The following is a 24682-nucleotide window of genomic DNA, read 5'->3' as shown; positions in this document are numbered from 1 at the left end:
ACGTATTATTTCGATTGTTCCGACTAATATTTTAATCTTGGGTTTTGTTTCCACAAACGTTTCCTATTTTAGCTCTATTTTTTTGTTATGGGATGATATATTTTCCAACTACGATATGAATAAATTATGATTTATTGCACAGAAGATAATATTAATTATCCAAATAATAACATATAATGAAAATAAAATATAATAAAAATAAAATATAATAAAAATAATTAATAATATTATTATAAATTATAACAAAATAAAAATATTTAAAATATAATAATAATAATAATAATAATAACAATAATAATAATAATAATAATGATAATAATAAATGACTTAATTAAAAGGAAATAACATTTAAATATTATATAGAAAATAATATAAAAATTATTACTTAAGAATTTGATTATAGAACGTTCAAATTAGCGTCTCTTGTGATTTTCAAAATATGGAACAAAAAAATTCTAAATTATCTGTTCCCGAACCTTCTCTATCGATGACTATAAATAGCAGACGAGCGTTATTTCTAACTCAGTTCTATCACTATGTTGAGACGCAATGAGAGGCGACCACCTATTATAACTCGGACCGAAGGAAAACACAAGGAAACTCGAGTCGTTAAAATAACCGATGAACCAAACAAGGTACAGAGAAAGATCTCTTTAATTAATAACTGGTAAATATAGATTTTTTTCTGAATTATATTTGACCAAAAACATTTATGCCAAAAAGATCAAAAACAAACATTACTAAAAAACATTTAATCCTAATAAAACGGAAATAACTAGAAAACAGAGTCATCTCCCTTGCACTATCGATTATAAACAGCTTATTAGACATTCGTTTTTCTTGAATATTTTTGATTTTGTTTCTCTTTTTCTTTGTTAATAAAAATACAGAAAGCTAAACTGTAGCATTCAAAACTAGTGACGTTAGCACTGTACCACCGTGACAGCCAGATGGACTGGTTAAACTTTTTTTAAAAATTTAAAATAAACTATTTTCATATTTTATTTAATTTTAAAAAAGGATAACCAAATATGATGGTCCGCAGGCCACTCGGGGATGAGTTTTAATGCGTGTATGGTAGTCATTGGGACACTAGCGTAATAATGGTTTGTGGTAGAAACTTGGTATAATAAGTTTATTCACGAAGACTGTTCAATAAAACTTATTTACATTGGACTTTAAGACTTTTAGCATTTTATTTCGTTTCTAGCTGATGTCACAAAATTTTTTTTTTTTACTTTTGAAATTATGACTCTATGATAATATATACAAGATCTGGACAAATTAAAAGGGCATCTTATGACCGGACAAAGCCGGTCAAAGCCCTTCTCGCTATATATAAGAGGGTATATCTTTGTCTGCCTGTTTGTCTGTATCCATATTTTCAAACTCTTTCCCTTCGAACTAAATGGCGCAGAGCGGCATTAGGGGCCCTTAAATGATTGAAATTTTTACAGACCGTTATTTTATGGGTCTTTTATTGTTGCGCCCTCTTTACGGTTCTTCGGTAAGAGTTATAGGAGAATTTCTCGTCGCTAATTTTGTGAGGGATAAGTTCGGAATTCCTTTAAAAACCACTCGTCACTTACATGTTGCTGACAAAGCTTCAAGTTGCTTAAAATTACTCGTTGCCAGATTTTTGGTAAAAAAGCGTCGTCTGTGTTAAGTCAATTTTATATTCAGCTTGAAAGCAGAAGAGCTGAACTGAATTACAGAGGCGGACGGTTCTCGAACAGAAGCTTTGTTGATGGAATTAACCTTAAGTACCGGTAGAAAGTGGGGGAAAATTTTTGATAGTGGTTTTTATTAGACGAGTATTTCTTGTAGGTGATTGGCAAGGTGGACTTTGAGGGGTTTTTCTTTTCTTTTTTTTTTTGAAAAAGCCGCGGATATCTAAACAAAACAAATAAAAAATAAAATAAAAACAACAAAAAATCAATATATTTTTTGAATGGATAGATTAAAGGAACGCATCTGTTGTTCATTTGAAGAAGATAATTATAAAGAAAGACAAAGAAAATATTATCGAACATTTAATTTTTGTTCAAGTCTCAGGGGTTTCATACTAACCCCGACCCCACGTAATAATTTAAGGAAAGTAGAAAATAGACCTTGGGTTTACTTCCGGCATCCAGGTAACTCTCGCTTCCCCTATTTCGTCTTTTAGTTACCACATTCCAGGGGCGATGTTTCTGATAAAGGGGAGAGGTTTGCAGTTTTCTGAATCGGAATATATTCAAGGTAATCTTTTTCGGTAGCAAGTTTTTTGACCTTGAAGTAAAATATTTTTTTGCTACTTACATCGATCAGCTTTATGTCTTGTCTGGGGGTATTTCCATAAGAATACATATGTCTGTTGATATTTTTCAATGTGTTCGTGTGTTTGTGTACGGAACAAAATCTTCGTCATGGTTAAGGTTCTCAAATCACGTCGTTTTTTTTTTTAATGTATATATCAATAAAAGTGAAAATGTGTGTTTGTGAAGACATTTCTCAACCTATACACTCAACGATCTTTTGATCTACAGACTTGAAATTTGGAGTATAGAGTATCCAGATGTGTGGAAAACTTTTCAATTCGTTTTCATCCAAAAAATAGAGCTACTAAGGAGGTCAAAATTGAAAAACTTGGTACATTGGGTTATCTGATTTTTATCTGCTTATGAACTGTTACACGAGGTTTAAAAACACTTTTTAAATAACCTGATGAGCTGGTTTAGTGGCTATCGTACTTGACACGGTGGCTTTAGGTGTCGGTTTCCATTTGAGTTCGAGTATATATTTTTTTATTTACAAGTAGAAAACTGTTAAGAAAAACATAACACTCACATGAATATGTCTAAGTATCCTACCGCTTTTTTACTTAATTTTTTATAAAGGAATGTAAGGGTAAAATTAATACCGGACAACGCTGGGTATATCTTCCAGTATATATATATATATATATATATATATATATATATATATATATATATATATATATATATAATCTATGTAAAAAGTAATATTCTGAAAATATATATATATATAATCTATGTAAAAAGTAATATTCTGAAAATATATATATATATTCAGTAGAAAATTTCATTGACGTGGGATGGTGAGAATAAGTAAAATAAACAAAATGTATTAAAGCCAACGATGGAGTATTGTTACCACATCTGCTAGAAGCAGCTTATCCTGCCTTGACAGAGTACGAAATAGATTCGCAACTTAGTGGGGGATGCCCTTTTCTTTTCCCTGCAACCTTTTTCGCACAGAAGTTGCGTTGCGAGCCTTTGTTTTATAGTTCTTTCCACGGCAAGTGCTCGTCTGAGTTCCAATCTCTGGTTCCCCCTCGCCAATCTATTTCGGAAACATCCGTCTGGCTGAAACCATTGTCAATAACTTTCCCCGCTCTTTAACTGTGCCTAAGTCAAAACGCAGATTCCACAAACAACGCTTCTTTCTTAGAACTTCACGCCTGTGGAACTCTCTTCCGTTTGCCTGTTTCCCACCTGACTACAACTTGGTTGTCTTCAAGTCCAACAGAAACAAAATTAAGTTAAGTAATCTAATCTGCCAAATATCCATTAAGAAAGACTACTGTGACATTGTCCCATTGATTACTGTACACTCAATAACCCTTATCCTCGAGTGACCTCAGGGTCTTGATAAGTGGTGATTCCTATGTAAAAAAAAAGTAACGCCCACTGTTTTCCAGCTTGATGGGGGCCGAAAACAAGCAATGGGGCTGAATTCTAGACATGAAAATAGGGGGGGTTGTGGGTTCTGTGATTTCACTCCAAGATGAAATCAATGACTGGGGTGAACAGGAACGAAAGGATGTTAGCTTGATCTTCTTTGGAAACCGGATACTGATGAATTATTTCTTAGTATCTTTAGTAGTACTCGTCCAATAATTTAAATTCAATTTTTATCCCAAACAAGGCACAGTGCCACTTTGAAGTAGAAGGCTACTATTGTAATGTTATGACCCTTTAGACTGTGATCATAGCGTAGTATCTGTTAAGTGTGGCAAGCGGGGTCAATGGTCAAAACATTATTATTATTGTTATTGTATTCTTATTAATTGATTTGAGCGACGGATGGTCGCTGGATCAGTTATTATGATTAGAAGAATAAACAATTAAATTGAGGAAGAAATGATTGACGTGTGAATCGCAAAAGGAATGTAAAAATAAAAAATAGATGTAAACATTATTTTGGGGTTTTGAATAAACAAATAACAAGTTGTGGACATTAGGTTGGTCTGAGACACGTAATTAGGTGACGTAAGAGAACATGTGATGTAGTTAGTTTTGGAGAGATTGAGAGAGTTGAAGATTGACCACCAGAGCGGACAGACGTCTAGACTGGGGTGAACAGACAGCTAGGGGGCGAGCTGTAAGAATAGAACATGTAGACGAACTGCAGATCATGTGAAAACCATTTGAGACAACTGTAATAAATTTATATTATAAAAATATAAACAGTTGTTTTAATGGTTTCACAAATGAAGCTGATCGCTCCATGGTTCGTCACGGAGCAGCAGGAAGTTAAAAGAACTCTTCAAGAAAAAGGTATGAAGCATATATTATTCTTCTTACATATGAACTGTAAAAATATCCCGTGTGATAAGTCTGATACAACATGACTCGGTTTACCCGTCAATATCAGATCCTTCTGGCTAAACAACATACATACGATTTATACGTTTATTATCTGTCTGTTAAAAGAACAATATCTCACATCCACTAGATAACACATGACACGATTTAATATATCATATCCTCAAATATAACCCAATATACAACACTATCACGGACATAAGTTGCAGGGATATAGCGAAGGGAGATGAACAGTAAGATGTCTGTTAACATTAAACTTCTGCATATCAGTACACCTGAGAAAGCAGAATGCCGGAAGAGTGTTCCAAAGTTCTGGGGAAAAAAACTATTGGAGTAGAAGGCGTTCTTACATTTAAGGATCTCTACTCTGTAGGGTTGGGACTTAGCTGCTTGTCGGGTGTGTAAGGGGTGTTTACGTCGAGAGGATATAAGTGCTTTTAGTTCGTCAGAGCATTCACCATTAAAATACTTGTAGAGAAGGCAGACGGATGCAATATTTTGTCCATGGGAAAGAGGCTGTAGCTTAGATTACAGTTCAAGACCTATCAAGTTGGCGACGCTCTTTTTAACCCTATCCAGGAGTGAGAGACAAGTAGCAGATGCACCAACCCAAATGTGACAGCAGTACTCCATACATGGGCGAATGGTGGCATTATACAGGTACACGATACTTTCAGGCGTAAGTAGCTTTCTAGCATGCGTTCAAACTACTGTAACTTAAAACTTTTACTTGAAGACCGTTATGGGCCGTGCTAAGTTTGTCTGAATTCAAATAAAGATTTCGAGTTCGAAATACGCACTCGACGTAGTTCAGATGTTTTGTGGATGCGAAAATACAACCAATGAGGAATGAAATAGTCTGATTCATCCAACCTTTGTTATTCCTATAATTGTTGATTCAATAATCCGAAAAAAGGATTTTTTTATCCCCGGGCCCCAAAATAAAGAGAGATTAGACCATTCTAATACAGACCTGGTCCCTGTTTATTGCGGTTTAATACTCCTCCTGTGCAGTAATACGAGGTTCATCCTCTCAGGCTATTCTGCCTCTCTTTGAGAAAAGGCTGGTTTATTGCTGATCGTCTTGGCCGCCCCTACTGGGGAAGTCCGACGGTGTTACACAGGCATTTAATTATTTTTTTTTTACAGGATAGAAAGCCTCCTCTTTCAGTGGGAGATAACTAAAAAAATACTTCAATATTCCTTCCCGATCACGTGGGACAAAAATCCCAAAAAATATCCATAAACTAGAATCTTGCTAACTTGCCGTTCAGTCAAGCCAAGAAGCAGGTTATAAATCGTGTAAGAATCTTCTCGATTTTATACGAGTCGCTGCCTTCGTTTATTTCATTAGTTCCCCATGGTAGCCGCCATTAGAAAATGTTTTTTTTTATTTTACAACCGTCGTTGTTTGATGATCGAGTCTTCTTCAAAATAACTTGACATTTATTGGTCGTTTCTTTCACTATAGGGATTTGCTTACGAAATAATAAATACATACAGAAACGAAATTAATAAATACATACAGAAAGTCTAGCAATACCGATATATATATATATATATATATATATATATATATATATATATATATATATAATACTAACTATATAATATAGATATTATTTTATGCACTTGCATAAAATTGTATGTAAATATAGTGGTCGGTACATTAGTCGGTAATAATAAAAATAGAAATAATAGCTTGATAAATCTTTACGAGGATGAAACGCGGAGAATCCTGTGTAGCCTAATTGCTATATATATTTTAGAACCATTCTGTCTCTCTCACTCTATATTTGTGTGTATATTCGTTTCTATACGTGTGCATATATATATATGTGTGTGTGTGTGTGTGTGTGCATATGTATATGCATAACTATGTATATATATGCATATGTGTGCATATATGTATGCATTTATATATATACATATATATGCGTAACTCCTGCATATATATATATATATATATATATATATATATATATATATATATATATATATATATATATATATATATACTTCTGAATAAAATTATCTAACAATCAACTAGTATGGAAACATGTGCTATCAAAGACATTCACTTCGGATTTTACCATGCAATTTAGATGTGAATTTTTATATCCTTTTCATTAACTTCCCTTACTCTATGACAGTTAAATACTTAAAAAAACTTTTAATTGTGATTTTCCATGTCTCACTGACTTTAGCAAATAAGGTGTAAACCATTATAACTATTTCCTAATATTTTCTCCTGTGAAGAGGTGGTAGACATCGAAATTCTTTAGGATAAGTAGTTATAATATTTCAAATGTATTCCTTGTCTTACATAGAATAATAAAAAATGTTTTGATTTAAAATTCAAACATTTCACGTCATAACTTTTTAAATTCAGTGAATGACTAAAATTTGATATGCATATATATATACATTGTGTAGAACACAACTGCACCAAGATACTTAATTTTAGCTATTTAATCTTGAACTCAAGTTATTATATAAAAATAATTTCATAAAATCAACAGTAGGTTCATTACAGTGCAATTAAGACTACAATGTATTTAGCACGGAGTCACTAGAGAGAGTCATGTAAAGCTACCTCCAGGTAAACTAATTTGGTTATCGAGTAGTATAAGTAATAACTGATTTGATATGCAAATAAGTTATTTCAGTGATTTACTTGACAACAGATAATGAAAGTATGTGAGACGTTCGTCAACTAATTTTTTTATCATCTTTATGCCATCTTCGGATATTTTTCGGATTTTTTTTCGGATTTGTATCGTCATGGACAAATTTTTTTGATTTTCTTTTAAAGTTTATGAGTTTTTTATGCTTCTATAATAGGTCCGGGTGGACAGGATTTAATAATAAACATATTATGAATGATTCTGCACTACGAAAGAGCTGATGTCAAGAATTGGACATTTTAACTGAAAGAAATAAACGGTAAGCAGGACAACATCTTGGGATTTGGAGCATAGATTTGTTGTCATTTATTTACACACACAGATATGCATGTATACATATATATATATATATATATATATTTATATATATATAAAACGACATATATATGTATATAAATGTTATAAATGTGTGTGCGGCATATATATATATATATATGCATATATATATATATATATATATATACCTACAAATGCATATACATACACACACAAATGCATATATATATATATATATATATATATATATATATACAGAGAGAGAAATAAAATATACGTGGTACTTTTATTTTATAAGTTACAACTTGCTCTACCTACGCATTGAGCAGTGTTGAGGTAAATATTTAAATTTTATACATACATTTTACTTTCGTATACTAATTCATGTGATTAAATGAAGTAATCATATATAACTATATATATATATATATATAATATATGTGTATGTGTGTGTATACATAATAAATACTCCCGTCGATTCCGAGGCATGACGTCGGCTACACTAACAAACTTTTCCGGATATATATATATATATATATATATATATATATATATATATATATATATATATATATATATATATATATATATATATATATACTGGTTATTGGATTATTACGGCAGATGAAGTTTACTGGTCTTCTAAGATAACAAAAAAGGACAGATATTCGTTTATAGAATTTGATATTACAAATTACTACCCATCTATCACTAAAGAACTATTTAATTATGCAAGTGAATTGCCCTTTCTCGAAAGACAAAATCGCATAAATAGAAAATGCACAATTGCTGTTTTAATTAGTAGGAATAAACAATGGATCGAAAATCAAGCTGGAGTATTTGATATCGCTATGGGATCGGTGGACTTTGTAAAATCAGACTTAGTAGGACTGTATAGTCCATACAATCTAACTAAAGACATAAAAATGTGTAGAGATGTTTGTCTTCTTCTCGTACAAAATGCTCACGACCCAAAATATTAGAGAATCACAAAGATGAGCAAAAAAGAATTCGAAGCAATTTAACTGAAAGTTGAAATTACCACGAATATAAAAATAGTCCACTACCTAGGCTTACTCTAGATCTTTACAAAGGAAATTATGAACTGTTTAAGAAATATAATAGCAACCCTGTATTTGTCCATTCTCTTTCCAATCATCTTAATGCTATCATTAAACGTATCCACAAATCCATAAGTGTAAGAATCAGCTCTAACTCCTCATCCATGAAAATTTTTGATAAACATAAAAACTTCAAAATAATGCCCTAGAAAGTAGATGATATAAAGAAATTAGATAAGGCTATATTGAACTCACAAAGAAAACACCTACATCTAGTAAAACCTATGAGGGAAAAATTATTTGGTTTACTCCTTCTTCAATTAAATTGTCAAAAAATACCTTTGGAAGAAATTATAAACCTCATGAAGCTACACCCTCAGACAGCAGCCTCCATATAAAATTGAATTAAATACTATTAAATGGAGTTATAGTGGCGGGAATTCCTTGCAAAAATATTTTTTTAAATATGATAATTAAATTTTAAATAATAACACAGAATCAAATCAGGAGCAGTAAAATATGTAGTTGTATGAACAAATGTAAATTCCTCTAAAACAGAACTGCCTTAAAGAACAATTTGTAATGGAATTTTTCAGAAATGGCTCGCTTAGTAAGCATTCTGCGATGTCCTCGTCCTAGCATCGGATTGGGTTATAAGTGCTTGGATGACTTCGTCTCTTGTTCAGGAAAAAGTAGGTTCATCCGACAAGCTCTTAACTTAATTCTTGGAATGATAACTGTGGAACCTCTATTAGATTCATTAATTAAAATAGCAATGATGCTGTTTTGATGACATTCTTTTATTTTCATCCTAGTTCCATTACAAAGTCCTTGATTTATGGATAAATTTCACAGTCACATTACTATTGCCCCTATTTTCACATTAAGTCGGTGAGGTAACATTCCAGATGGAGTTAATGAATTTATGAACTCGATAGGATAATTTTGAAGTTCAGCATCATCATCGGAGATGTAATCTGTACTTAAATATGTATTTATGCCCCCGGGAAGATTATTTAGAATACGAAACGGGTGGTATGATTAAATGATTTTAAGTATTTTAAGTATTGTAAACGATTTTAATCGTCTTTCTAATCAGCTCACTATTTATTATTTATTTTTTATTATTTTTATTACTATGAAAACAAAGGGAGTTAATCTTTACCTAGCATAGCAAATTCTAGCATTGCTACAAATAAAATTTGCTGATTTCTTTATATCCTCTGATGAGTACAATAATAAGAATAGCATTCATTGAAACTACGCGGAATAAGGACTTTGTAAATTGTTTTTTGGAGTATTCAGTCGAACAATAAATTTTGATGGTAAAGTTCAACTTACAGTATTAATTTTCTTTCTCTTATATGTATATATATATATATATATATATATATATATATATATATATATATATATATATATATATATATTACGTTGGTACAGAAATAATGTCGGTTCTGGACGTTAAACAATATATATAAATACGACATTATTTTCGTTTCAACCTAACCCCCCACACACACATATATATATACATATATATATACACACACACACACATATATATATATATATATATATATATATATATATATATATATATATATATACGTTGAACATAACAGATCTATATATAATACGCATAGTTATATTATATTAGAAACATTATATGCATCCATTTGCTCAATTAAAGAACACATGAATCTTAAATATGTGACCGTGCATTTTTTGGTATTTTGCCCCTGGAAAATGATTAGCTAAGAAGGTCAAAAACCCACATGAGCAATACCTTGCCCTAGACGATGGAAGCATTCCAGAAACCTCTTTAGGGCGGATGTTTCCCTTTTAAATCGCTTTTAATTGCATTAATATCTCATCAACTCCAAGTTAAGCTCCCACAGGAGTCGTGAGCATCATATTATAAATATACATAATAATAATAATGATATTAATAATAGTCAGTTGTTCGACAGTAGATACTGCGCAAACGAAAATCTAGGTTTTGTGACCTTTATATGAGTAATATATTTTTTTAGACTACAAGAAAAAAAACAATCTTCGCCCCCCCTTCTTATCCTCTTCCAAACAAACGATAAACATAATTAAATAAGAATAAAGCACTTCTTTGCTTGGCGCGTCCCACTCGAAACTTAACAAAATTAAACGCATGGCGCGTCAAAATGAATATCAAACGCAGTCGAGATCATATCAGTCGTTGAAGCGGTCATTTCCGAACCACCTCTCAACCGCACCCGAGAGACTTGAAAATGAATGAGCTAAACGTTTGGGCTGGGTGATATTTATGACTTAAAAGGCGATCAAAAACGCCCCAAGATCAAGTCTCATATACCTCTCTCGCTCTGGGGAGAGAAAAAAGCAGATTCAAGATTGCATTTGACGTTTACGGCTTATAAATTGATCCCGGGTTTGATGTCTCTTCATCAAATTTATTTCTGGCTTTGATCAATAAACTGACCCTGCAATGTGTTTTCCCTTGTTCTATCCTATTTATTTTTGGTCGAGGATCAGAAATTGTTGGACTTCTTTTTTTTTCTTCAGGAAATGCAAACTCTAGGTAGGCATGGAGGTCAATTAAGTTCTATTGCGGATCATTTTATTAAATCTATCTATGTTGGATAGATAATTACGTTCGCTTTGCTGTCAAGTACGCGTGTCGAAACCAGTATTAAACCGATCTTCCAAGGTACCTCTTTCGTCATTGAAAGCAAAAGAACGTGCGTCACTCTATCCTGCGGCCTTGTATCTGTATCAGTGTTTGGGTTTCCATTCCAACTTCATGATTTTCCGAAGTTAATATGAGTTAGTAATGGGACGATTTTATTATTTTTCGGTCCTGGATATGACCTTAAACTATATCCGATAGTGAGACCCCAGTTTGCGAACTTTGGGAAGTGTAAAACCACCCTTTAATTACCATTGCTCCCAGGTCTACTCTGGCCCAATGTGTTAGGGACCCAACTATGAGTTAAATAGAAACTGACTTGAAAAAAAAATTATTCTATTAAAACTTTTTTCTTCAAAATCACTGGATTCGGCATTAAATAACCTGAAAACGGTTGGTATGCCGTAAAACAAAAACAACCAACCAAACAAAGATTTATCTCGATTCTGACACAATTACCGATTCCTTACTGAATTCCCGATTCCATTACAATTACCGATTACCTTCTAAAACCCGGATTCCTATACAATTACTGGATACTAAATTCCTGATTCCGATGCAATTACTAATTCCGATTCCGATTCTTTATATTTCTCCAAATATTTTACTACATTATCGTAAACAAAACGCACATATTTTCTACAAACGTGAAATCAAACTTGTGGAGGATTATCTATAGATTTTTTCGTATAACTAGGTGTTTACAATCAATTAATATTGATTTTTAACATTACTATCAATATTGGAAGATTTCGTTTTAAACAAAATCAAATAAAAAGAATGACAGTTAAAAGAATCGTTTTTGACATTGGAAAATAAGCACAGTCTTCTCCGAATTTAATACATATTCCGATTCCTCTGAAAGATCGGAGTTTTCCGATAATCGTCCCAACACTAATAACCACTTCGGAATTGTTTGCTTTATTCCTATTCCGATTGTTCCAGCTCGTTTCGTTAATCATTGTAAAAATGGACGATTTCACAGAGTTGATGACACTTACAATGTTGCTCTATGAAACATTTAATCCCAGGTAACATCCGGTCACCCTGCTAGTTTAGTAACAAATATTTTTATACAGTGTATGCAAGAGGTTTTTAAAATAACTGTCAATGTCGTTACACTGTCCAAAAGCAAATGCACGAAGCCATTTTTTGATAATTCCTTACAGATCTCTATATAATTGTCAACATGACCTTTCTGCAATATCGGAATTCCTCGTGTTCTTTTACCGACATTTTACAGATGTTATGTTGGACCTTTGGCTATGATCACAGCGTAGTATCTGTGTTATGTTGTGGGAGACAATGCTAATGGTCTGCGTAATTATTATTATTAATGTTAACTGTTATATCAAAGAATATGTAATGAGAATGTTTTGAAAAAAGGAATGTTTAGCTAAAATATTAATGTTAAAAATCTAAAGGAAGAAATGGTAACTTAGATTCATAAACAATAATATATTTATGTAATAGAATAGATTTAGGAATTCACTTTTATAAACAATAAACAATGGAATTGACCGTGTAACAAAGAAAGTGTAGGTTTGGATATATAAACTAGGGATACAAGTAAAAAGACAGAACGAGGGATCCGTCCACGGGAGAAGGTCCCCTTTGTCATTCATAGCAGAATTCGATTGAGCTAAGAGATTATGTAAGGAAAACAGAGAAAGAAAGCGTTGTGAATTCTTGAGGGGAACTCCTAAAATTGAAAATGAGAACAAGGCCGATAGCCATTAGTCACATGCTTTCGCGTAATGAACGAATGCGTGAATGTAGGATTGACATGAAATTCTTAAAGATTAACTAAAATGACCGAAAAATGGGTTGAAATGACTAAAATAAATAAAAAAGTAACTGACTTAGAATGACTTTAATGGACGTAAGGATGAATTGAATGACCTTAAGAATAACTTGAATGCTTAAAAACATAACTGGAATCCTTAAAAAAAAAACTTGAATAAACTGGAGAATGACTTAGATTGGCTTTGAGACTGACTGGCTGTAAAGTAGGTGATCATTTTACATTAAATTAATACAGAAAAGTGATCCCCCACTTTATATCACAAACTTACAAACATAAGTACAGCATGTAGTAAGAACAGATACTACACTTTGATCTTGGCCAAAAGGCCAAGAAAATGGAATTTATTTGCTCCCCACCGAGAAAATTAGGCACAAGGCCGATTTTGAAAGTGAGAAGTGAAAGGGAAATGGGAATCAACTCCCCGGGGAGTAGGGGAGCTGGATAGTGACAATTAGGCACACGGCCGTTTTTTAATGTGGAAAGAGAGGGAGGGGGAAGGGGACCAGCCCCCGATGGGTGGGAAATGGGAGCTGGATAGTGACAATTGGTATGAAGGGTTGCCCCTACATTGACCAAGGTCTGCAAGCAAAGACCATATATGTGTGGGTAACCCCACATATATGGTCTTTGCTTGCAGCATCTGCCGGAACAGACACCACACCCTGATCCTGGCCCGAAGGCCAAGAAATGCTGAAAAAAAGGCTAAGGGCAGCATCTGTTTAAAACAGACCTTTGATCTTAACCAAAAAGGCCAAGCACAAAATTGTTACGGACCGACAGACAGACCGACCGACCGACCGACCGACGGCCGATCGCCCCACCGACGGAACGACGGAGTTACTTATAGAGTCGCTTTCACGCGACTAATAAACGAGGGCAAACAAAAAGAATTTCTGTTGTTTTGCTTCATAGTGAAATGCTCTCTGGCAGTATCCTATAGACGAATAGAGCCACAACCTAAGGTTAGTAGTCCGTTATCAAACGGACATTGTTTGCTTATATGTCGTGTTTGTTGAGCCTGTGCGGAACCAATGACTATTAACATGTTACGGGAACTCTATTTGAATATATGAAAACACATACACACGCATCCACAACGAACATTTATTTACCACTAGGCAATACAAGAGTATCAGTTTTATACACGTATGTTGTTGTTGTTGTTTTGTTTTTTTTTACATAGGATTCACCACTTGTGAAGGCCTTGAGGCCACTCGAAGATGAGGGTCATTGAGTGTACAATAATCAATGGGATAATATCATAGTAGTCGTTATTAATGTAAATTTGGCAGATTGCATTACTTAAAGGGGCGGTTCATCAAGAATTTGTTTCTGTTGGACTTGAAGACAACTAAGTTGTAATCAGCTGGGAAACAGATGTGGAAACAATACTTAGACATGGCGTGCATAAACGCACTCATATACACTCGTTATATAGAACCCACAATTCAACACAGAGTGAAGCTGCAAATGTTGTTTAGAATATTGCATTTGCAATAATGTAATGCGTGACCCAAAAATCTGTATCGTTACCAATAATTATTTGAAAGTCTCGGATAGAAATTAGTCTTGTCTCTAGTTGATGTATTATATAGATAAAGCTCCCAATTTTTCTGCGCAGGTGCCCGGCTAATATGTCTCTATGGTTAGTGCAAAGTGTAAGATAATTCCATCCTTAGCGCCAGTGTCGTCCTCACGCCTGGCCATTTCCTACCGTCCGTTCTCCGTTTTGTCGATGACTCATGTTGATGGCTGTCAGCGAAAAGGGGACTCGCGAAAATGACGACTCGAAAAAATGGGGACATTAGAAAATAGGGACGATGAGATGCGCCAGAAGTAAATATAAAATTCGAAACCGGAATAAGGAAAAGAGACATGAACGGAATAAAAACACGAAAGAGGTGAAGAAAATTGCAGCATTTTAGTGTCTGGATTTCGGGCCAGCGGCCATAACTGTGCTATTATGTTTCAATCTATAGACTTCACTCCTTCCCACACACTTGGACGACACGATAGTTATAATTTTCACAAGTGACGATAAAACAAAAAAATAAATCAAGGAAAACCAAAAATGTTTGTAATAGCGATGAATAAATAAATAAACAAGTAATAGCCGATTAAGTTTTTATATCTCTCCAAAATTTCAAAAACCTATTTTTACTTTGTGTTCCGGGGTTTTAAATTTTAGATTAATATATATACATACATATATATTTGTTAATGTAGAACGACCAGATTATATAGAAATAAATGTAGGGAAAAGGTGGGTTATGAATTAAAGGGTTGCGTGAGAGAGTAAATAAGTATAATCAACATTCAGAAAGAATTTTAAGTAAAATTAAAGAGAATGTAAGAAATATTTAATCACGAATAGAGACAACGACCTTCCATCGCCATTGGCATGAAAAGGCGAGTAAATGTCTGTTGATGAAATCCTCGACTATATTTATTAGGATGCTTATAACGTTCTTCCTTTTAGGCGATGAAATACGAGGCAAAAAAACAAATAGATGAAGTAAAAGCATTATTAAACCTTCAATTATTTTAGAAGAATTTTTAAGGATATTTTCAAAAAAGTACGTACACACCTTAATGTAAATACATAATCGATGTATGCACACATACATGCACAAACACAAACACACACAAACACACACACCTATATATATATATATATATATATATATATATATATATATATATATATATATATATATATATATATAAGTTTAATTTTTTTATTACCGTTTTATCTGCTTAGTTACCCATGTTTCGGTTACTGAACTGTATTAACGATCCAATAACTTCATCGGACATTACAGAAATTTTATATATATATATATATATATATATATATATATATATATATATATACACAGTAATTTATAAAATATATATGGCGATTAAGCTACACTGAATATTCTGCGTTTCATCCAACTATAGGATTCGTCAGGCTTATGCGCGAATTCTGTCGTTGCTTCTTGTTTTTATATATGTTGAGGATTTCAAGTCGGCCAATCAGCTTTCTAGTATCCACCGCGCCCCTTCCTACCAGCCAATGGGCATGCATTTTAACAAACAAAGGATCTGTTTTAGAACTAGGTTAGTGGGTTTAGGTGGTCGTTCTCCTTTTTTTTCATTTTTTTTCCTTTTTTTATTTATTTTTTTAAAAATTTTTTATATACATATATATATACATATATATACATATATGTATGTGATCGTTTATGTATATTCATGTTTATTTAATTTATTTATTTGTTTTTTTCCTATTGTTATTGTTAGTTTTAAAGCTATTTTGTATCACTATCCTAGAGTAAGTTTTATTTTGTGAACACAGTTGTTTGCTATTTCCCGCCTACAGTTTAATAGATTTTGAGGTTCTTTAAAGTACAGGATAGAAAATTTTTCATGGAGGCATAATTTACATGGGTCGTCTAAATGTCTGCATGTGGTAGCTTGTCTCATTATTTTCCATTCGACTACCGGCGAATGTCCGCTTTCTTTGAGTTCCCAGTATTTATTCGCTAGTGTTGTTTTTATACGGTGTTTTTTATTTTTGAATGTGCTTTTGTGGTCATAGTATCGGGTTTTGAAATCTAAGGAAGTCATGCCTATGTAATATTTCTTGTTATTCAGGTTTTCTTTCGAAAATATTGTTGCTTGATAAACTACGCTTTTTGTTAGACATTTATTTTGGACTGGGCAAGGTGTGCGGTGCCTACAGCTGCATTTATCTTGTTCGTTATTAGTATTTTTATTTATGGCGGGAAATAGCAAACAACTGTGTTCACAAAATAAAACTTATTCTAGGATAGCGATACAAAATAGCTTTAAAACTAACAATAACAATATGAAAAAAAAACAAATAAATAAATTAAACAAACATGAATATACATAAACGATCACATACATATATGTATATATATGGATATATATATATATATATATATATATATATATATATATATATATGTATATAAAAAAAGGAGAACGACCACCTAAACCCACTAACCTAGTTCTAAAACAGATCCTTTGTTTGATAAAATGCATGCCCATTGGCTGGTAGGAAGGGGCGCGGTGGATACTAGAAAGCTGATTGGCCGACTAGAAATCCTCAACATATATAAAAACAAGAAGCAACGACAGAATTCGCGCATAAGCCCGACGAATCCTATAGTTGGATGAAACGCAGAATATTCAGTGTAGCTTAATCGCCATATATATTTTATAAATTACTAACTAGCTCTACCTACGTATTGAGCACTTTTGAAGTAAATACTTAAAGTTTACGCATAAATCTATACTTTCATATATTAAATTTATGCGAATAAATGAAGTAGTTATATATATATATATATATTTAATGTCTAATAAAGTCACTGGATCGATTCGGTAACTGAAACATGTGTAAAAAAAGCAGATAAATAATGATAATAATAATAATAATAATAAAGTAAAACATCTATTTGCTCTGCAATAGTATTGAACACTTTCTTCAACTTTTTAATTATTACAATTTTTGCTATATATATATATATATATATATATATATATATATATATATATATATATATATATATATATATATATACAGGCATATAGATAATTCCGTCGTGGAATGTTTCAGTGTATGTCTAATATCCGTATTTACCCATAAAATTGATTATTTCTTGTTCTGGCATTTTAATTTATTAGAGTTTGTTAATTCTATTGGAAAATTACCACAACGAACCTCTACATATAATCAGTCATGGATATGCGAGCGACTATAATATATTCAATACATATGTATCTCTCTCTCTCTATATATATCTTTATATATATATATCTATAACTATATATATATATATATATATAATAAATAACTAATTTTCATATTGCTTTGAAATACGAGCATTAATTACTTATTTATTTTACATGTTTCCTTCTTTCTTGGTTTCTTTTGATCATTAAACTGAATTCCCCATTTGCATCATTTCTATATTTTGAATCATTGCGTAGAATTTCATATGTTAACGTTTAAGTACAATAAATTCTAAAAATCTATCTATCTATCTATCTATCTATATATATATATATATATATATATATATATATATAAAATATATTTTAGTCATCGACCTGTTTCGTTGTTTCACAACTCATCAGTGCCGCTAGACTAACACCTCTCCCAAGCCGAGGATCGAACCTAGAACCGTCGTGATGACAGTCGGCAGTCCTACCCCTTGACTACGGAATTGGTGGCCGAAATTAAACTATCCGAATGTCTATTTAAATAAACATCCGTCCGCCACTCGTAGAGGGCTCAAACATTTTTGTTTGTAAACAAATCGCGAGCTTCGCATTATTTCAGCTAAATTAAGTAGCGAGTAAGATAATTTACGAGAGTGCTCTACCGAAGAGGGGAGCTTTATAAAATATATTTTTAGTCATCGACATACAGACCTGTTTCGTTGTTTCACAACTCATCAGTGCCGCTAGACTAACACCTCTCCCAAGCCGAGGATCGAACCTAGAACCGTCGTGATGACAGTCGGCAGTCCTACCCCTTGACTACGGAATCGGTGGCCGAAATTATACTATCCGAATGTCTATTTAAATAAACATCCGTCCGCCACTCGTAGAGGGCTCAAACGTTTTTGTTTGTAAACAAATCGCGAGCTTCGCATTATTTCAGCTAAATTAAGTAGCGAGTAAGATAATTTACGAGAGTGCTCTACCGAAGAGGGGAGCTTTATAAAATATATTTTAGTCATCATATATATATATATTTAAAGGAGATTAGAACAATAGTCTAAAGAGCTGAGTGTATTTTAATGTAACAGTGAAATTACTAGTTTAATTAAAATACAGGAAATAGAAAGTGCTCGTTGTAATTTAGTTAATATTATATAAATTACAAATCACATTACTTATTATATATATATATTATATATATATATTATATATATATATTATATATAACTTATATATATATATATATATATATATATATATATATATATATATATAGATAGATAGATAGATAGATAGATATTTGACAGATTTGGTTGAATACGACAGAGTTATTTCTTTTTACGATCTTTCTGGATATTTTTTCTATTTGTCGAGCGCCCTTTTTAATTTTCTGCTGGAATTTTATAAAGAATGTTACCCAAAAGTTGATATTCAGCCGTATTTTTAAGGAACACCGTCAGGAAAAATTTTTCTATTTTCTTATCTTTTTCTGTTCTTTTAGGTTTGGTGTATTTAAATTTCCGTTTAATATATATATATATATATATATATATATATATATATATATATATATATATATATATATATATATATATATATTTAGTAGACACGGTAATTAATAAAAACTGTAGAAAGTGCTCAATACTGTTGTAGAGCAAATATGCGTTTTATTTTTTATTTTTATTATTTATTACCGTATCTTTCTGTTAAGTTATATTATTGTTTCAGCTACCCGGCCGTTTTTTTTTTTTTGGGGGGGGGTGTCTGTAGCTCCCTCAGACATTTACAGACAGGTTTCTGTAAAAGTCTGAGGAAGCTGCAGACGGCCAAAAAAGCGACCGGGTAGCTGAAACAATAATGTAACTTAACAGAAAGATACGGTAATAAAAAATAAAACGTATATATATATATATATATATATATATATATATATATATATATATATATATATATATATATATGAAGCTGAACGTCTGTGTGCGTGTCTGATTACGGTTAGGCTGCTATATGGTTTAATATTATAGAAAACTGATCACATATACTGATAGAAGATGTATCGAGACACAGGAACGGGTATGTTTTATCTAGCATATTGATGATTAATTAAAATTGTGGGGTCTGCGTACGCGCCTGGTCCACAAAGTATGGAAATAAAAAATTTAAAAATAACAAAAAACGTTTACAAGTGTTTTTGATATAGATGTACATAATAATACTTTGATAAGTATGTTTTAACTTAAATAGGGATAGTATGATAAAATAGTGGGGTCTGCGTTCGCGCCTGGCCTCCATAGAATGGGAATAGACACATACTTTAATAAAGACTTTTCATATATATCTGCGTAAGTATACTTTGATAATTATGTTTCAGTTTGAAGAAATATGGTATAATAAAATGATGGGGTGATCGTTCCCGCCTGACCTCCATAGAATGGAAATATGTCACAAAGATTAACAAGGATTGTTAATATAGATACACAGAATATTGTGATAAGTGTTTCAGTGTGAACAGGTATGGTATAATAAATTATAGTGGTTATCTATGCTATTTTCACTTTCATAATATTTTCTTTGGTTTTGATATCCAAACATTCGAAGCTATCTCTTTACAACACTAACTTTTTATAACCTATCATACTTTCATAAATCAGAGTCCGTTTTCAGTAAGCTTGTTTTTGAACCCAGTCAACGAGGAGTACTTTTGCTTGTATATATATATATATATATATATATATATATATATATATATATATATATATATATATCTTATATATATATATCTTATATATATTTAATATATATGTATATATATATATATATATATATATATATATATATATATATATATATCAGTTTTACACCCCCCCTCAGTTATAAGCGAATTTATAGCCGCCATTTGCCGTTTAGGTTGTCCGAATAAAAATTACCCACTCCATAGAAAATAGACACCCCACAAACCGTAAAAATAAATTACACCCAGCAATACAGCCCCTATTAAACCATAATAAATATACCCCTGAATCTCAATACTATGTTAAAGAGCATATATAATCTTATATATCATACTATATATAACAAGCTCCTCCTTATTTATTTAGAATTCGATAAAGCTTCCCACAACATTGTAGAATTCCTCTTAATCTCTTTCGTCCCTAATGAATCTTACGCTAGACGCCGCATCTTCCCATGCTACCTAGCACCTTCTCTACTCTTCTGATGAGAAGCATTAGGCTTCGAAATGTTCTTCCATAAAGTCCCTTCTATCCCCCTAAATTTTGCCTGTATTCCATTATTAAATAAATGATCCATTCTATATCTACCAATATATAGTTTTGTGTCTTCATTTCATACTCTTATTGTCCTATTGTATAAGCTCCAATAATTATTGTAAAGCTTGGCATTATCCGGATAAGTGTCCTTTTGTGGAATTGATCTTTCTCTTATCCTTTTAAATTAAGCTATATATATATATATATATATATATATATATATATATATATATATATATATATACATGTATATATATATACATGTATATATTTATATATATATATTTATATACATATGTATATATATATATATCTATCTATCTATATCTATCTATCTATCTATCTATATCTATCTATATATCTATAAAAACAGAGATGTGTGTGCCACAGACGATTTCTGATTGGTTAATCCAATAATCACATCTCCTAAAAAACAATGGTTTCTACGCTCTTACCTTTACCATAAAATATTATGGCTTTATTTATTGTCCATCTTGGAAGGGTTTAATTTTATCCTAACTTGCGATTTACAAATTAAAAAAATACGAAACTACAATCTAACAATCGAACCTCCGACATCACGGCCGCCATTATGAAACTAAACTAAAAAAAAAAAACGCGCGTTCACTCATTATCTTTACATTTCGGGTTTGGTTACTTGTGCAGTTTTCCATTGACATTAAAAAATGGAAATATTTAAAAAAATATATATTGTACGTACTCGTCATGGGATAAAGTTTTCCTACAGAAAAAATCACGTAATTTCATCAAGTAGTTATTTTTTTATAGCGAAAAAAGAAAAAAATCAACGCTACAAGCGAGTCATTATTAATTAAACAGAAAGTTCAAGTAGGGGGATTTCCCTTTTTTTTTATATCGAGGCCAAATTTCGCAAATTTGGCCTTTTTTTAAAGCAGTTTGGCCTTCAAAATTTCTGTTTGGCCTTTTTCCTCACCGATGAAATAAAAAAAGCAAATAAAAACAACGCAATAAAACTTTTAAAAATACGGCACACTTTTGTTGTTCTTGTTTGTTTTTTTTGGTAATTTTCCTTATTTTTTTATTTATTCAAGATAATACTATTAAATGGACACTATTATGTCAAATTAGCCCCCCCCCCCAAAAAAATGCACAAAGATTCGAGATTTAAGGTTTTGACGAGATAATTTAGCGAATTGTCCGGACTATTGCGAGAGAACCATCCATTAGTTTTTCCTGAAATTTTGCCACAAATTGTATTTCAATACATAGATGTGCATAGTAACAACATTTTTTTCCGAAAATTCCCGTTGCGTCTCCAGATTTCATCGGTGAAGAAAAAGTCCAAACAGAACTTTTCAGGGCCAAACTGCATTTAAAAAAGGGCAAATTCGCGAAATTTGGCCTCGCTATCATAAAAAAGTGGGAAATCCCCCAACTAGAACTTTCTGTTTGGTTAAGAATCAAGGTGGCTGATTTATATATTACTCGCTTATAAGACTATCAATACACACAAAAAAAATATAGATTTATTTTTGGGTAAAGTTCCCCCGGGTTTTCCTTTCACTTGAGTAAATAATGGTCTTTTGTTAAATATATGGCGTACTATTATCCTTATATATATGATGTTTATGTTTATATATATATATATATATAAGTGATAGTGTCTGTGTGTGTCTGTGCGTCTGTGTGCATTTCCCTACGCTAAAACTCTGTCAATTTTAAGCCTAGAGATTCGAAATTTGATATACAGGGTACTGAGATTTGGGAAAATCGATGTGATAGGTTTTCAACAGAAATTTGGCGATTAAGTGGTCAATATTCAACGATTTGACCTTTGAGAACTCTACCAAACTCCTCCTACAATTTTGGGTCTAAACACGTGATATTTTAGATATAGATTTCTTGGACATGGATCTAACTTATTAACTTTACTTGATCCCTAAACAATAAATGTTAAGAGGTCAAAATAGGGGTCAAAGTTTAAAAAAATTGACCGTTTTTTTTCTCAGCATTAACCTCAAAACACCTGGGCAACGCCGGGCACCGATTGCTAGTATATATATATATATATATGTATATAGATAATTATTCTATAATAACACATGCGCTATTTATACTAAATAATACATGCGCTGTGTGCATAAATTAAACTGTTATGTTTAAAGTGCATGGTACAATTAGGAAACGCCGCGTGTCCAACTAATGTATATATATATATATATATATATATATATATATATATATATATATATATATATATATACACTATCACGCACGCAAAAAGACCCCCACCCACACACACACACACACATATATATATATATATATATATATATATATATATATATATATATATATATATATATATACATAAATATATATATATACGCATGTTTATAAATATATATATATATATATATATATATATATATATATATATATATATATATATATATATATATGCTTCTATGGATGAACGTTTGGAAATGTGTCTGCGATAATTATGATATGTGCGCTATGTGAATGCATGTTTTTGCGTTCATAGGTTTTGTATATACCTGTCTCCATATGTATATATACGTACATGATACATATATATGTGTGTATGTAATTTTCTATGCATGTATGTGCCTATATGCGTGTGATGTTTTTACATATGTGTTCGGTAATTATACACATATATTTGAACCACTATGCGTATCTACATATATATATATATATATATATATATATATATATATATATATATATATACACGCTTTTATACGCTTTACATTCATATATGTATGTATATATATACATATATACTCCTATATATATATATACATATATATACATACATATGCACACATACACACACATATATATTATATATATGTATATATATATATATAAACATGCAGTTGATTTGTAATATATGTTTGTTTCTGTTTGTTTGCCTACATAACTAATATTATTTGTATAATTGTGTGTATTCATATTCGTGTATATACATAAATGTATACTATAAAGATGTTTATATGTAGATACGTATGTGTGTTTGTTTATATAAGCCTGCGTTAGGTTTGGCGCATAATAGACCTCCGTAATATCGCAGAAAATTAAATAATAACCTAGGGATATTATTTTCAAAATTTATATATTTTATTTATAAACATTTATGTAAATATATCTTTAATGAAAACAAGAAAATATTCTCATTCGAAACATATTATTTCACTCAATATCTTTATTTCACGTGCCGCTAAATATATCTCCAGAAATAATGAACTGGAAGGGATATGAGATATCGAAACATTACGTTTAAATGTCCGATCGTTCAGGCCAGAATAATATCTTCTTGATAACATAGAAAAACTAATTTTTTTTTAATCATAAAAATAAAACATTAGACATTTTTATCGAGGTCGGGTTAACATACAAGTATTAACATTTATTATTATTATATTTCCTTTTGAAATTTAAAATTTTAAATAATCATTTATATATATATATATATATATATATATACATATGAGAACACAGTTAATGAAACATGTTAAAAAACATTTTGAAAAAGAGTTTGAA

The 24682-nt window shown here is 31.4% G+C and overlaps 1 protein-coding gene and 1 pseudogene across 1 annotated transcript in view; one reads left to right on the top strand and one right to left on the bottom strand.

Annotated features, from left to right (window-relative positions):
• LOC145265676 (sperm-tail PG-rich repeat-containing protein 2-like) overlaps positions 1 to 24682 on the top strand; it is a 1924518-nt gene that overhangs the window by 1237144 nt on the left and 662692 nt on the right. The window lies entirely within an intron of this gene.
• Positions 13326 to 13462, bottom strand: LOC145265820 (U2 spliceosomal RNA; annotated as a pseudogene).

Source organism: Euprymna scolopes, chromosome 40, assembly GCF_053919585.1.
Source record: "Euprymna scolopes isolate OS-2025 chromosome 40, ASM5391958v1, whole genome shotgun sequence".
Lineage (NCBI taxonomy): Eukaryota > Metazoa > Mollusca > Cephalopoda > Sepiida > Sepiolidae > Euprymna > Euprymna scolopes.
This window is presented reverse-complemented; position numbering and strand designations above follow the sequence as displayed.